The 13,543-nt window shown below is 41.0% G+C and overlaps 1 protein-coding gene across 2 annotated transcripts in view; it reads left to right on the top strand.

Annotated features, from left to right (window-relative positions):
- Window positions 1-446: 446 nt before the first annotated feature.
- Window positions 447-13,543, top strand: part of numb (NUMB endocytic adaptor protein) — a 133,994-nt gene continuing 120,897 nt past the window's right edge. Inside the window, exon 1 of one of the 2 annotated variants that reach the window (XM_061885679.1) lies at window positions 447-619. The gene's annotated coding sequence lies outside the window, so the exon portion shown is untranslated. The remainder of the gene's footprint in view (window positions 620-13,543) is intronic. The other variant, XM_061885677.1, reaches the window with a different exon arrangement.

Below are 13,543 nucleotides of genomic sequence, written 5' to 3'. Positions count from 1 at the left end.
AAGTATCGATCAATCAAAAAAAAAATTATCACATATGCGGTCCTCTCCAAGGTTTCTCATAGTCACCATTGTCGCTGTCACCGACGTCCCACTGGGGGCAGTTTTTCCTTGCCCTTATGTGGGCTCTACCGAGGATGTTGTCGTGGCTTGTGCAGCCCTTTGAGACACTTGTGATTTAGGGCTATATAAAGAAACATTGATTGATTTTAAATATTATATATTTATTGATCCCTTGTATGACTGAATATTTATTATAACACAACATATAATATGTTAATTCAACAGATGAGTAGATTTGGGAGTGTTTTAGCAGTGTTTGACACACATGTGACATAATGGGAACATGTTGCTCCAGGTTGTAGCCTCACCTGTCCATCACCTATGGAGCCTCAGCCGTCGACCAATAGGAAGGCGCGGTGGGCGGGCCGTTGCTAGGGGAGGGTAGTTCGGTTGAGGCGCTCGCTCGCAGCCATTGAGCTATTGGACTGGCGGACGGCGAGCGTCACCCCCGCTGCCTTTCCGTGGGATTTCACCTCTTTTATTTATTTATTTCTATCCAAGCGGGGGACGACGCGCGGAGTACGTGGCGGCGTTTACCGGCCTGACACCCGGGTCACAGGTAAGGCAAGGTGCTCCTCGCTAGCTCCGTCATGCTAACGTTAGCTAGCACTTAGCTTGCGTTGAATGTCATCTCGCTGCTTTTAAAACATGACAACATGACACCGGCGGCCGAATAACGCGCACCGAATCTCGTAAACAGACGCCGCGGGTCGTTGAAAGTAGTGTTTGCCGCGCTCAACTTACCTGGTTAACTTTGCTAGGTGAGTTCCCAAATAATTCACCGCGCGCATGCGCGTGACCATGCAAGCAACGTACCTGGTGGGTTAAGGTCGACCTCCACTTGCGTGTTTTATTACTCACCTATTCACCTACTTTGCCATGTTGTTATCAATCAATCAATCAATGTTTATTTATATAGCCCCAAATCACAAGTGTCTCAAAGGGCTGCACAAACCACGATGACATCCTCGGTAGAGCCCACATAAGGGCAAGGAAAAACTCACCCCAGTGGGACGTTACAGTGACTATAATGGGGGTACTTGAAGGTATGCCAAGGGGTACGTGAGATTTAAAAAAAATATTCTATAAATAGCAACAGTTCAGAAATACTTTATAAATACATTTATTGAATAAAACTTCAACAAAGTAGGAATATGGGTTCATAAACTGTGAAAAAAAAAATACAACAATGCAATATTCAGTGTTGACGGACAGATTTTTTGTGGACATGTTCCGTTAATATTACTGAAATGAGATTTTCTTATTTAAACGGGGATAGCTGGTCCATGCTATGTGTCATACTTGATCATTTTTGCTAAAAGGATTTAGTAGAGAACATCGAGGATAAAGTTTGCAACTTTTGCTCGCTAATAAAAAAGCCTTGCCTGTACCGGAAGTAGCAGACGATGTGCGCGTGACGTCACGGGTTGTGGAGCTCCTCACATCCTCACATTCTTTACAATCATGGCCACCAGCAGCGAGGGCGATTTGGACCGAGAAAGTTGACGATTTACCCATTAATTTGAGCGAGGATGAAAGATTCGTGGATGAGGAAAGTGAGAGTGAAGGACTAGAAAAAAGGAAAAAAGATGAGGGCAGTGGGAGCGAATCAGGTGTTATTAGACACATTTACTAGGATAATTCTGGAAAATCCCTTATCTGCTTATTGTGTTACTAGTGTTTTAGTGAGATTGTATGCTACCTGAAAGTCGGAGGGGTGTGGCCACTGGTGTGGTGACCGCCAGTGTCTCCGGTGGGAGGAGGTAAGAGAGCTGCAGAAGTAAGAGTTGACTTATTCCACCATTTTCTCACCGAAACCTGCCGGTTTACATGTGGTAGAGAACCTCGTTCGCTTGACCGCTCTGTTCCATAGTAAAGCTTCACCTTCGGGAATGTAAACAAGGAAACTGTGTTTGTGTTGCTACAGCCGGCTGCAATACACCGCTTCCCACCTACATCTTTCTTCTTTGACGTCTCCATTATTAATTAAACAAATTGCATAAGATTCAGCAACACAGACGTCCAGAATACCGTGTAATTACGCGATTAAAGGGGAGAACATGTCCGCTACAACCGGTGACGTCACGCACACGTGTCATCATTCCGCGACGTTTTCAACAGGATACTTAGGGGGAATTTTAAAATTGCAATTTAGTAAACTAAAAAGGCTGTATTGGCATGTGTTGCAATGTTAATATTTCATCATTGATATATAAACTATCAGACTGTGTGGTCGATAGTAGTGGCTTTCAGTAGGACTTGAATAAAAATCCATGTTGCAATAAATTATTGATTGATTTCAGGACAAAAAGGACATGAGTACAACAAACATAAAAACATGAAAAATATGAAAATTAGAAAAAAAATGTCCATACTAATTATATACTAATACTAATTATACAAATTATCCTATTGATTGTTATTAAAAATATACTAAACCAAATACAATATATCATCTGAAGATGATATAAAGAGTGGGCCAAAATTTTAAACGGGCCAAGGTTGAACAAATTAACCTTTTAATTGGGACCCAAACAAGTTTTGCATGAAATATTGAACAAGCAAGGCTTAAATAACTTTAGTGACATGCAAAATCCAGTTTCAAATAATAATAATAATAATTAAAAAAAATTTCAATGGCATCTCAAATAAAATTTGAATAAAAATGTAATGCCTTTTTATCTATCTGCAATCTTCTGAGGTAAATGTACATTTTCTTCCACAGGCTAATAACAAATTTGGAAATAAAATAACAATAATGAATGAGCCAAACATTCAAGCCTAGAAGTAGCAAGAGAAAAATGCATGAATAAAACGTTAATTATTGGTCAGTTTGCTGGAAGTTTCCTGGAAGAGTTAGTGCTGCAAGGGGTTCTGGGTATTTGCTCTGTTGTGTAACGGTGCGGATGTTCACCCGAAATGTGTTTGTCATTCTTGTTTGGTGTGGGTTCACCGTGTGGCGCATATTTGTAACAGTGTTAAAGTTGTTTATACGGCCACCCTCAGTGTGACCTGTATGGCTGTTGACCAAATATGCATTGCATTCACTTGTGTGTGTGTTTGTGTGTGTGGAGGAAAAGCGGACGTGACGACAGGTTGTAGAGAACGCTAAAGGCAGGGTCTTAAATGCACGCCCCCAATATAGTTGTCCAGGTGGAAATCGGTAGAAATTCGGGAGAATGGTTGCCCCGGGAGATTTTCGGGAGGGGCACTGAACTTCGGGAGTCTACCGGGAAAATTGGGAGGGTTGGGAAGTATGAGTATTGGCGGTGAATGTGGTGTTATAACACCGGCGGGCCAGCTCTAATGCTAAATTGATATTGCCTCAAGGGCCAAATTAAATTACACGGCGGGCCAGATTTGGCCCACGGGCCAGAGTTTGACACCCATGATATAGAGATTTAAGTGTCGAATGAAAAAATAAAAAAAAAGCTTGACATTTTTATGAGTGGGGCACTTTTGGATCCCCAAGGATTTTAGTGGAATTTAATAACTGTCTTTGTTAAAAAAAAATAAAAAAAATTAAAATACATTTTGCTATGAATTATTAACCTCTTTTAGGGATCCAATTACATCACAATAAATATTTCACTTTGAAAATCTTTTTGGGAAAATATTGTATATTTTGTATTTTGCCTCAAAATACAAAATATACAGAGCTAGACGAAGTGGCTGGGGAAAGGGAAGTCTGGGTTTCCCTGCTTAGGCTGTTGCCCCCGCGACCCAACCTCGGATAAGCGGAAGAAGATGGAGCCTCAAAAAATAGGGTTTCGACAAAAAGCTCGTAAAAAGTAAAACAAATAATGAAGAGGAATTAGCGATTCAATGGTTTTATGAAAAAAAAAATATATGACTTATTTTGAACCTTGTTTAAGACTGAAACCCTTCTGGGTCCTTAAGACCTAACTTGAGGGAGCCCCAAAAATGAAAACATTTTTTTTTTTATATATTGTTTTGAAATTTCAGTGTGCGGCCCTTAGTGGAAAAGGTTTGGACACCCCTGTTGAAAACGTTATCTAATCATGCCAAATATTACATTATTATATAGTATTTTACTAAAATATTTTGAGTGAGTTTATTTGGAACAGTTTTTTGATTAATTGTATTAGTAGATAGCACAGTACAGTACACTAAGAATTTTTTTTTATAATGTCCACAAAGTTCAATAAGCAGGTTTTGTAACGTGTAACCGTGTGTTAACATTTTGTGTTGGTTGGATGTTGTTTATTATTGTATTTATATTTTTTGCGTCATGACTAGGGAAGGTTGTTTGCATTGGGTCGTAGAAGTAAATGCTGCGCACATTCCCATTCAGAGCATAATTAAAAGCCATGGCCCCAAATTACTCACTTTGTCCATTTTTTTATTTTTATTTAAACAGCGTGGCTCGGTTTGTAGAGAGGCCGTGCCAGGAACTTGAAGGTTCCTGGTGCGATCCCCTGCTTCCGCCATCCAAGTCACGTCCGTGTGTCCTTAAGCAAGACACTTTTCCCTTGCTCCTGATGGGTGGTGGTTAGGCTCTTGCATGGCAGCTCCCGCCATCAGTGTATGAATGTGGAAATAGTGTCAAAGCACTTTGGGTACCTTGAAGGTAGAAAAGCGCTATAGAAGTGTAACCCATTTAAGCGGTAAGACCCGAATAGGTTTTTCAACTTGTTTAAGTCGGGGTCCACGTCAAATCAATTTGCGGTAAAGTATAGTCATGCACACAACGTGATACAAAGTGGCATGTAGGCCTGGGACCATATGACCTTTTATTGATATCTGAATATTTTTAGGCCATGTCACGATACACAATAAATTTCCCAATTACAGATGTCCGATAATGGCTTTTTTGCCGATATTCAGATATTGTCCAACTCAATTACAGATACCGATATCAACCGATACCAATATATACAGTCGTGCAATTAACATATTATTATGCCTAATTTTGTTGCGATGCCCCGCTGGATGCATTAAGCAATGTAACAAGGTTTTTCCAAAATAAATCAACTCAAGTTGTAGAAAAAAAAAATGCCGACATGGCACTGCCATATTTATTATTGAAGTTACAAAGTGCATTATTTTTTTGTATCATGCCTCAAATCCGCAGTTTGGAATTTGGGACATGCTCTCCCTGAGAGAGCATGAGGAGGTTGAGCTAGGGGAGGTGGGATGTATATTGTAGTGTCCCGGAAGAGTTAGTGCTGCAAGGGGTTCTGGGTATTTGTTCTGTTGTGTTTATGTTTTGTTACGGTGCGGATGTTGTCCTGAAATTTTTGTGCATGATGTCACACAAGATATTTCAATAACTGTCAAATAAAAATGAGCTGCATAATAGGAAATCGAGTAGTGTATGTCCTTCTCTATGTGGTAGGTTCCTGCGGTCGTTATCTCCTTCTGTTCTTGACTATTGGTTTCATACGTGTTGATGTGGAATTAGTTATTCGGCATTTAGTTGGTGTGGCACCGAATGGAGATGTTGACATGCGGAGTTTCAAGCAGTCTTCATTCTCTAGCGGGTGACTTTTCAAATAATGCTACATATTAGCAGTAATACTACTTTTTGTAGCAACGCTTTTGCCCCACACTTGACAAATTACAGTCGTCCGTTCGACATCTTCCCGCTTGAAGCCAAACCACCGCCAGACGATGGGTGACGATGGGTGACTTTTCAAAAGATGCTACATATTAGCAGTAATGCTACTTTTTGTAGCAACGCTTTTGCCCCACACTTGACAAATTACAGTCGTCCGTTCGACATCTTCCCGCTTGAAGCCAAACCACCGCCAGATTGGCACCTTCTCTCTCTCGTATTACCACTCGCAACGCACCGTTAGCATCACAGCTAATGTCGCCCACGTAGCTACCTACAGTACTTTGTTCTGTTGTGTTACGGTGCTGATGTTCTCCCGAATCGTTTTGCCAGCAGCTAAAAGCAACTGCGTGAGAACATATACTCCAATATCACGATATAGTCATTTTCTATATCGCACAGAAACAAACACACGATATATCGAGTGTATGGATATCGCCCAGCCCTAGTAGAGATGCACTTTCTTTTACACCTGTTGGGAGTGCATTCCATTTTGATGTGGCATGGAAGGAGAATGAGTTAAGACCTTTGTTAGATCGGAATCTGGGTTTAACGTGGTTTGTGGAGCTCCCCCGGGTGTTGTGGTTATGGCGGTCATTTACGTTCTGGAAGTAGTTTGAATTGTACTTCGGTATCAGGGAAGTGTAGCGGATTTTATAGACTAGGCTCATTGCAAGTTGTTTGACTCTGTCCTCCACCCTTGGCCAGCCCACTTTGGAGAAGTGGGTAGGAGTGAGGTGTGATCTGGGGTGGAGGTCTAGACGTAACCTGACTAGCTTGTTCTGGGATGTTGGGAGTCTAGATTTGAGGGTTTTGGAGGTAGCTAGGCAAGCGTAATCGAAAAAGGGTCGAATGAGAGTTCCCGCTCGAATCTTCATGGTGCTTTTGTTGACCACAGAGTAGAGAAATCTTGTTCGTTGGTTGACCTTTTTGATGACCTTGGTTGCCATTTTATCACAGGAAAGATTGGCCTCTAGAATGGAACCTAGGTAGTCGAACTCATCTTTCCTGGTGATAACAACGTCACCCACTTTAATAGTGAAGTCACTGACTTTCTTAATGTTGATTTGGAACCCAAATAGGATGGATTCCGTTTTCATGTAGATTTGGAACCCAAATAGGATGGATTCAGTTTTACATAAGTGTAAGGATAGCAACTAAGAACATCAGAAACAAAAGATAAATCCGGTTCAATACAACAAAATCGTCATGGTTTTATCAATGGTGCAATTTAATTGATGTATTTGCGCTTTATGTATTATTCACTTTTGTAGCTGTATGTAGAAATGGCACCACTGAACGTGTTGGCTGGTTGCATCAGCATGTGCTCTATTTATAATGTCTTAAAGTGTCCTTTGATGTTTCACTCTTTTTTTTTGCCTTTTTGTTTGGATCTGCACTGCAACCTACCCTCGATGCCATATGGGCCTGCCTTGCATCCCTGACCGTTGCCAGCTTGTTTCCATAGAGATAAAACATCTGTTTGTTTTTGTTGCTAAATCCTTATTGTTGACATTTATATCAATTTGCAACGTTGCTTTACTCGAGGCACGGGTAAGTAGAAAAAGGAGAGGCGGAGTCATGGCAGCACATGAATGCTGAGTGATGACACAACCAAGGTTGATAAACTCGCTATGCAACCGTGAAGCAATCAGAGGGCCTCACTCTTTTCTTTTTTTTTTCCGTCGGCTGATAGCACAGAGATAGTCAAGTGACGTATCGTTCTACCGGACACGTCGTGAATAACTAGCTACTATTAGTCATGCTCATTTTAGCCGCAGTCTTTTTATTTTCTTAAAGGGCGAACATGCTTTTATTATCCCGTCGTGCAATCACGATTGCGATTTGGGCTTTCACGATGAAATGAAGGTGATCGTTGGCGATATTAACATTTAGAGGTCACCTATGATGATTTTAATTTACATTCAAAACACTTCTTGTGATCTGGATCAGAGGTGCCCACACTTTTCAGGTCCCAGTCCTGGCACATTTGTGGCAATTTGTCAAATTCATCTTTTTAGTGGCCGATCACATTACAAAAACAATGTGATTTCTAATGTGAATGCAATGTGACCCTCATGCGGACATGAAGTAATGACCTCGCACGCACGGCACAGTTTACGGAAGTAAAACTGGCTTAAGCTCTAGTCGGTGTCATTTCTGGCAATTTCAAGCATTTTGTGCAATCAAGTCAACATTTTTTAAACTAAATTATTGCGCATAGAAGTTTGAAAAGAGGGTTAACATTTTGGCTCTTGCAGTTTGTGGGACATTTTCTTCCACGTTTGCTCCCAAGAGCATGTGCGGAGAGAGAAGTGGTGGTATTTTGACGTGAGTTCCTAAAACATAATATTTTTGCCTGTTTTCTGCTCATTTGTCAACTATTTAATTTTGCAACTGTCTATTTTGGCAAAGAATCATGACACATTCATCGCTTTTTGATGGCGTATTAATTTCTTGATTGATGGTTCAGACTGCAATCACATGGGATACATAACTGAGGCTATGTTCACACTGCAGTGTGGGATGTAAAATTCTGATTTTTTTTGTCAAATTCATCTTTTTAGTGGCCGTTCACATTAGAAAAACAATGTGATTTCTGACGTGAATGCAATGTGACCCTCATGCGGACATGAAGTCATGAGCTCGCACGCACTGCACAGTTTACGGGAAGTAAAACTGGCTTAAGCTCTAGTCGGTCTTAGTCCTGGCACATTTGTGGCAATTTCAAGCATTTTGTGCGATCACAGTCAACATTTTTTTAACTAAATTATTGCGCATAGAAGTTTGAAAAGAGGGTTAGCATTTTGGCTCTTGCAGTTTGTGGGACATTTTCTTCCACGTTTGCTCCCAAGAGCATGTGCGGAGAGAGAAGTGGTGGAATTTTGACGTGAGTTCCTAAAACATAATATTTTTGCCTGTTTTCTGCTCATTTGTCAACTATTTAATTTGCAACTGTCTATTTTGGCGAAGAATGATGACACTTATCGCTTTTTGATGACGTATTGGTCGCTTGATTGATGGTTCAGACTGCAATCACATGGGATACATAACTGAGGCTATGTTCACACTGCAGTGTGGGATGTAAAATTTGGATTTTTTTTGTCAAATTCATGTTTTTAGTGGCTGTTCACATTACAAAAACAATGTGATTTCTTATGTGAATGCAATGTGACCCTCATGCGGACATGAAGTCATGACCTCGCACGCACGGCACAGTTTACGGGAAGTAAAACTGGCTTAAGCTCTAGTCGGTCTTAGTCCTGGCACATTTGTGGCAATTTCAAGCCTTTTGTGCAATAAGTCAACATTTTTTTAACCAAATTATTGCGCATAGAAGTTTGAGAAGAAGATAAGCATTTTTGCTCTTGCAGTTTGTGGGACATTTTCTTCCACATTTGCTCCTAAGAGCATGTGCGGAGAGAGAAGTGGTGGAGTTTTGACGTGAGTTCCTAAAACGTAATATTTTTGCCTGTATTCTGCTTATTTGTCAACTATTTAATTTGCAACTGTCTATTTTGGCGAAGAAAGATTAACACACTTATCGCTTTTTGATGACGTATTGATCGCTTGATTGATGGTTCAGACTGCAATCACATGGGATACATAACTGAGGCTATGTTCACACTGCAGTGTGGGATGTAAAATTCAGATTTTTTTTGTCAAATTCATCTTTTTAGTGGCCGTTAACATTAGAAAATCAATGCGATTTCTAATGTGAATGCAATGTGACCCTCATGCGGACACGAAGTCATGACCTCGCACACACGGCACAGTTTACGGAAGTAAAACTGGAAGTAAAACACATTTCTGGCAATTTCAAGCATTTTGTGCAATCACAGTCAACATTTTTTTAACTAAATTATTGCGCATAGAAGTTTGAAAAGAGGGTTAGCATTTTGGCTCTTGCAGTTCGTGGGACATTTTCTTCTACGTTTGCTCCCATGTGCGGAGAGAGAAGTGGTGGAGTTTTCACGTGAGTTCCTAAAACATAATATTTTTGCCTGTTTTCTGCTCATTTGTCAACTATTTAATTTGCAACTGTCTATTTTGGCGGAGAATAATGACATATTTATCGCTTTTTGATGGCGTATTAATTTCTTGATTGATGGTTCAGACTGCAATCACATGGGATACATAACTGAGGCTATGTTCACACTGCAGTGTCTGATGTAAAATTTGGATTTTTTTTGTCAAATTCATGTTTTTAGTGGCCGATCACATTACAAAAACAATGTGATTTCTAATGTGAATGCAATGTGACCCTCATGCGGACATGAAGTCATGACCTCGCACGCACGGCACAGTTTACGGAAGTAAAACTGGCTTAAGCTCTAGTCGGTGTCATTTCTGGCAATTTCAAGCATTTTGTGCAATCAAGTCAACATTTTTTAAACTAAATTATTGCGCATAGAAGTTTGAAAAGAGGGTTAACATTTTGGCTCTTGCAGTTTGTGGGACATTTTCTTCCACGTTTGCTCCCAAGAGCATGTGCGGAGAGAGAAGTGGTGGTATTTTGACGTGAGTTCCTAAAACATAATATTTTTGCCTGTTTTCTGCTCATTTGTCAACTATTTAATTTGCAACTGTCTATTTTGGCGGAGAATTATGACACATTTATCGCTTTTTGATGACGTATTGGTCGCTTGATTGATGGTTCAGACTGCAATCACATGAGATACATAACTGAGGCTATGTTCACACTGCAGTGTGGGATGTAAAATTCTGATTTTTTTTGTCAAATTCATCTTTTTAGTGGCCGTTAACATTAGAAAAACAATGCGATTTCTAATGTGAATGCAATGTGACCCTCATGCGGACATGAAGTCATGACCTCGCACACACGGCACAGTTTACGGAAGTAAAACTGGCTTAAGCTCTAGTCGGTCTTAGTCCTGGCACATTTGTGGCAATTTCAAGCATTTTGTGCAATCACAGTCAACATTTTTTTAACCAAATTATTTTGCATAGAAGTTTGAGAAGAATATAAGCATTTTGGCTCTTGCAGTTCGTGGGACATTTTCTTCCACGTTTGCTCCCAAGAGCATGTGCGGAGAGAGAAGTGGTGGAATTTTGACGTGAGTTCCTAAAACATAATATTTTTGCCTGTTTTCTGCTCATTTGTCAACTATTTAATTTTGCAACTGTCTATTTTGGCAAAGAATTATGACACATTCATCGCTTTTTGATGGCGTATTAATTTCTTGATTGATGGTTCAGACTGCAATCACATGGGATACATAACTGAGGCTATGTTCACACTGCAGTGTGGGATGTAAAATTTGGATTTTTTTTGTCAAATTCATGTTTTTAGTGGCTGTTCACATTACAAAAACAATGTGATTTCTTATGTGAATGCAATGTGACCCCCATGCGGACATGAAGTCATGACCTCGCACGCACTGCACAGTTTACGGAAGTAAAACTGGCTTAAGCTCTAGTCGGTCTTAGTCCTGGCACATTTGTGGCAATTTCAAGCATTTTGTGCAAAAAGTCGACATTTTTCTAACCAAATTATTGCGCATAGAAGTTTGAGAAGAAGACAAGCATTTTGGCTCTTGCAGTTTGTAGGACATTTTCTTCCACGTTTGCTCCCAAGAGCATGTGCGGAGAGAGAAGTGGTGGAATTTTGACGTGAGTTCCTAAAACATAATATTTTTGCCTGTTTTCTGCTCATTTGTCAACTATTTAATTTGCAACTGTCTATTTTGGCGAAGAATGATGACACTTATCGCTTTTTGATGACGTTTTGGTCGTTTGATTGATGGTTCAGACTGCAATCACATGGGATACATAACTGAGGCTATGTTCACACTGCAGTGTCGGATGTCCAATCCGGATTTTTTTTGTCAAATTAATCTTTTTAGTGGCCGTTAACATTACAAAAACAATGTGATTTCTAATGTGAATGCAATGTGACCCTCATATACTGCGCAGGTCACGTCAACGTTGGACTTTTCAGAGCCTTATAGAAACTCCCTGGTTCTTTAGATAAGAGATGCCAGAGAATTTCCCTGACAGGCTCTTGTGTTGTACTCTCGATGTGAACTACGAGGAAAGATGCACACTATAAAGTAAGCTTCTTAGAGAAGGAATTCTAGTTTCATGATAGTTTGATGGTTTCATGCTCCTTTCATGCCACAGGATCATGCTTGTTTTCATGCGAATGTTTGCTTCATGCTATGCCAAGTAAGTTTTGTTTATTCATGCCACAGTTAGCAAGTTTTTTTTTCATGTCCATAGTTCCGCCTAAGTTTAGTTTTTGTATCCTGCGCTAAGTTGTCCCTTCGCCTCGTTCGCCTTTTTGTTTGTACATATTTGATAGTGAATAATTAAATATGTTCTTACCTTCACGCCTGGTCCAGATTAGTCCGTTTGCTTTCCTCGTAGTAAACCCCACGTCATGACAGTAGGAAAGATTGTTGGACGGTACAGAAGCTCTTGGGGGTACACAAAATGCCACAGCAAGAGGAGAAAAAGATAGGTTTTTTTTTTTACTTTTTAAATTGTCTGCAACAAACAACTGAGATTTGTCAATAAAATCGATTTATTGCCCAGGCCTACCTTTTATACTGCGCAGGTCACGTCAACGTTGGACTTTTCAGAGCCTTAAAGAAACTCCCGGGTTCTTTAGATAAGAGATGCCAGAGAATTTCCCTGACAGGCTCTTGTGTTGTACTCTCGATGTGAATTACGAGGAAAGATGCACACTATAAAGTAAGCTTCTTAGAGAAGAAATTCTACTCTTGATAAGCTGAACTTGCACCGGAAGATCATTGGAAAGAGGAGAGGGACAACTATTTTGCAGCTCGCAGCCTATTCTCGGCTCGTTTGGGAGCTCATCCAGCTAAGAGGCAGCTTTTCCAATAAATATCTTGGATGAGTTGATAACTCTGAACACCAAAGGGTGAAAATAGTCCAGGCTAGTGTGTGTGTGTTTGTTGATAAGCAGTAGTGTGATGATCAGAAATACTTTAATAATTTCCAAAGGGAAATTTCAACACAATCCCATTCAAGAGCAGACAAACATTACAGGGAGACAGAACAGGATCGCTGACTGGTCTGCCAACTTCTTACAAAATAGGTGACAAAACAGGTAAACGCTGGGGAGTGGGGAGGGAGCGGGAAATTTAGTCGAAGCCTGGGCCCCTGAGGCCAAGGAAGGAAAAGGACTCTTAGCCATAGCACACATTATTGTGTGTATTAGGGAAACATCAAAGAGCAGAGCTGATGCAACCAGCCACAAAAGTAAAACAACATAAAAAACCAAAACCATATACACTGTAGAGGCCTCTGCGGTGTTCCACGTCATCGTCTGTTGGGGTGGGGGGAGCATGGCCAGAGACAGGAGCAGACCCAACAAAGCAACCAAAAGAGCAGACTCCACACTCGGCCGCCCACCATTGTCCAGTCCGCACAAGGTCAGCGAGGATGCGTCCAAGGATACTGAGATGTCCAATACCTGCTCTGTCAGCCAAAACACTGTGAAGCTTGTCCAGCTCCGCAGTCCTTTCTCTTCATCCGCATCTCCTCCAGTCTTTCCAAACAGACTCTGGTGTGGCAGAGACCCAGCAGCTGGTCTTAATGGCCAAAAAGCTCCCGGGAGGCAGATCCAGAAGTTGACAAAAAAGCTCAGCAGAAGTCTCGAAAGTGCCACCCCTTGTCACACAGTCCCAAAGGGTCCCCAACCAAAAGGCAAAAACCCCCCACATGAAAACAAGAAGGAAACCTAAAAGCTCAGAGCTCCTGCCAACAGCAGCCACGACAGCGGTGCCATCGAGGGAAAAAAGACAGTCCCTCCAACGTGTCCTAGGTCCGCTCCAAGGTCTCCTCTCGGCTGGACTTGCCCGAAACACCTCACCAGGGAGGCGTCCAGGAGGCATCCGTAGTAGATCTCAGCTGGCT

This window comes from Nerophis ophidion, linkage group LG24 (assembly GCF_033978795.1).
Source record: "Nerophis ophidion isolate RoL-2023_Sa linkage group LG24, RoL_Noph_v1.0, whole genome shotgun sequence".
NCBI lineage: Eukaryota > Metazoa > Chordata > Actinopteri > Syngnathiformes > Syngnathidae > Nerophis > Nerophis ophidion.
The sequence above is the reverse complement of the archived record's forward strand: the minus strand, read 5'-3'. Positions and strand labels throughout refer to the sequence as shown.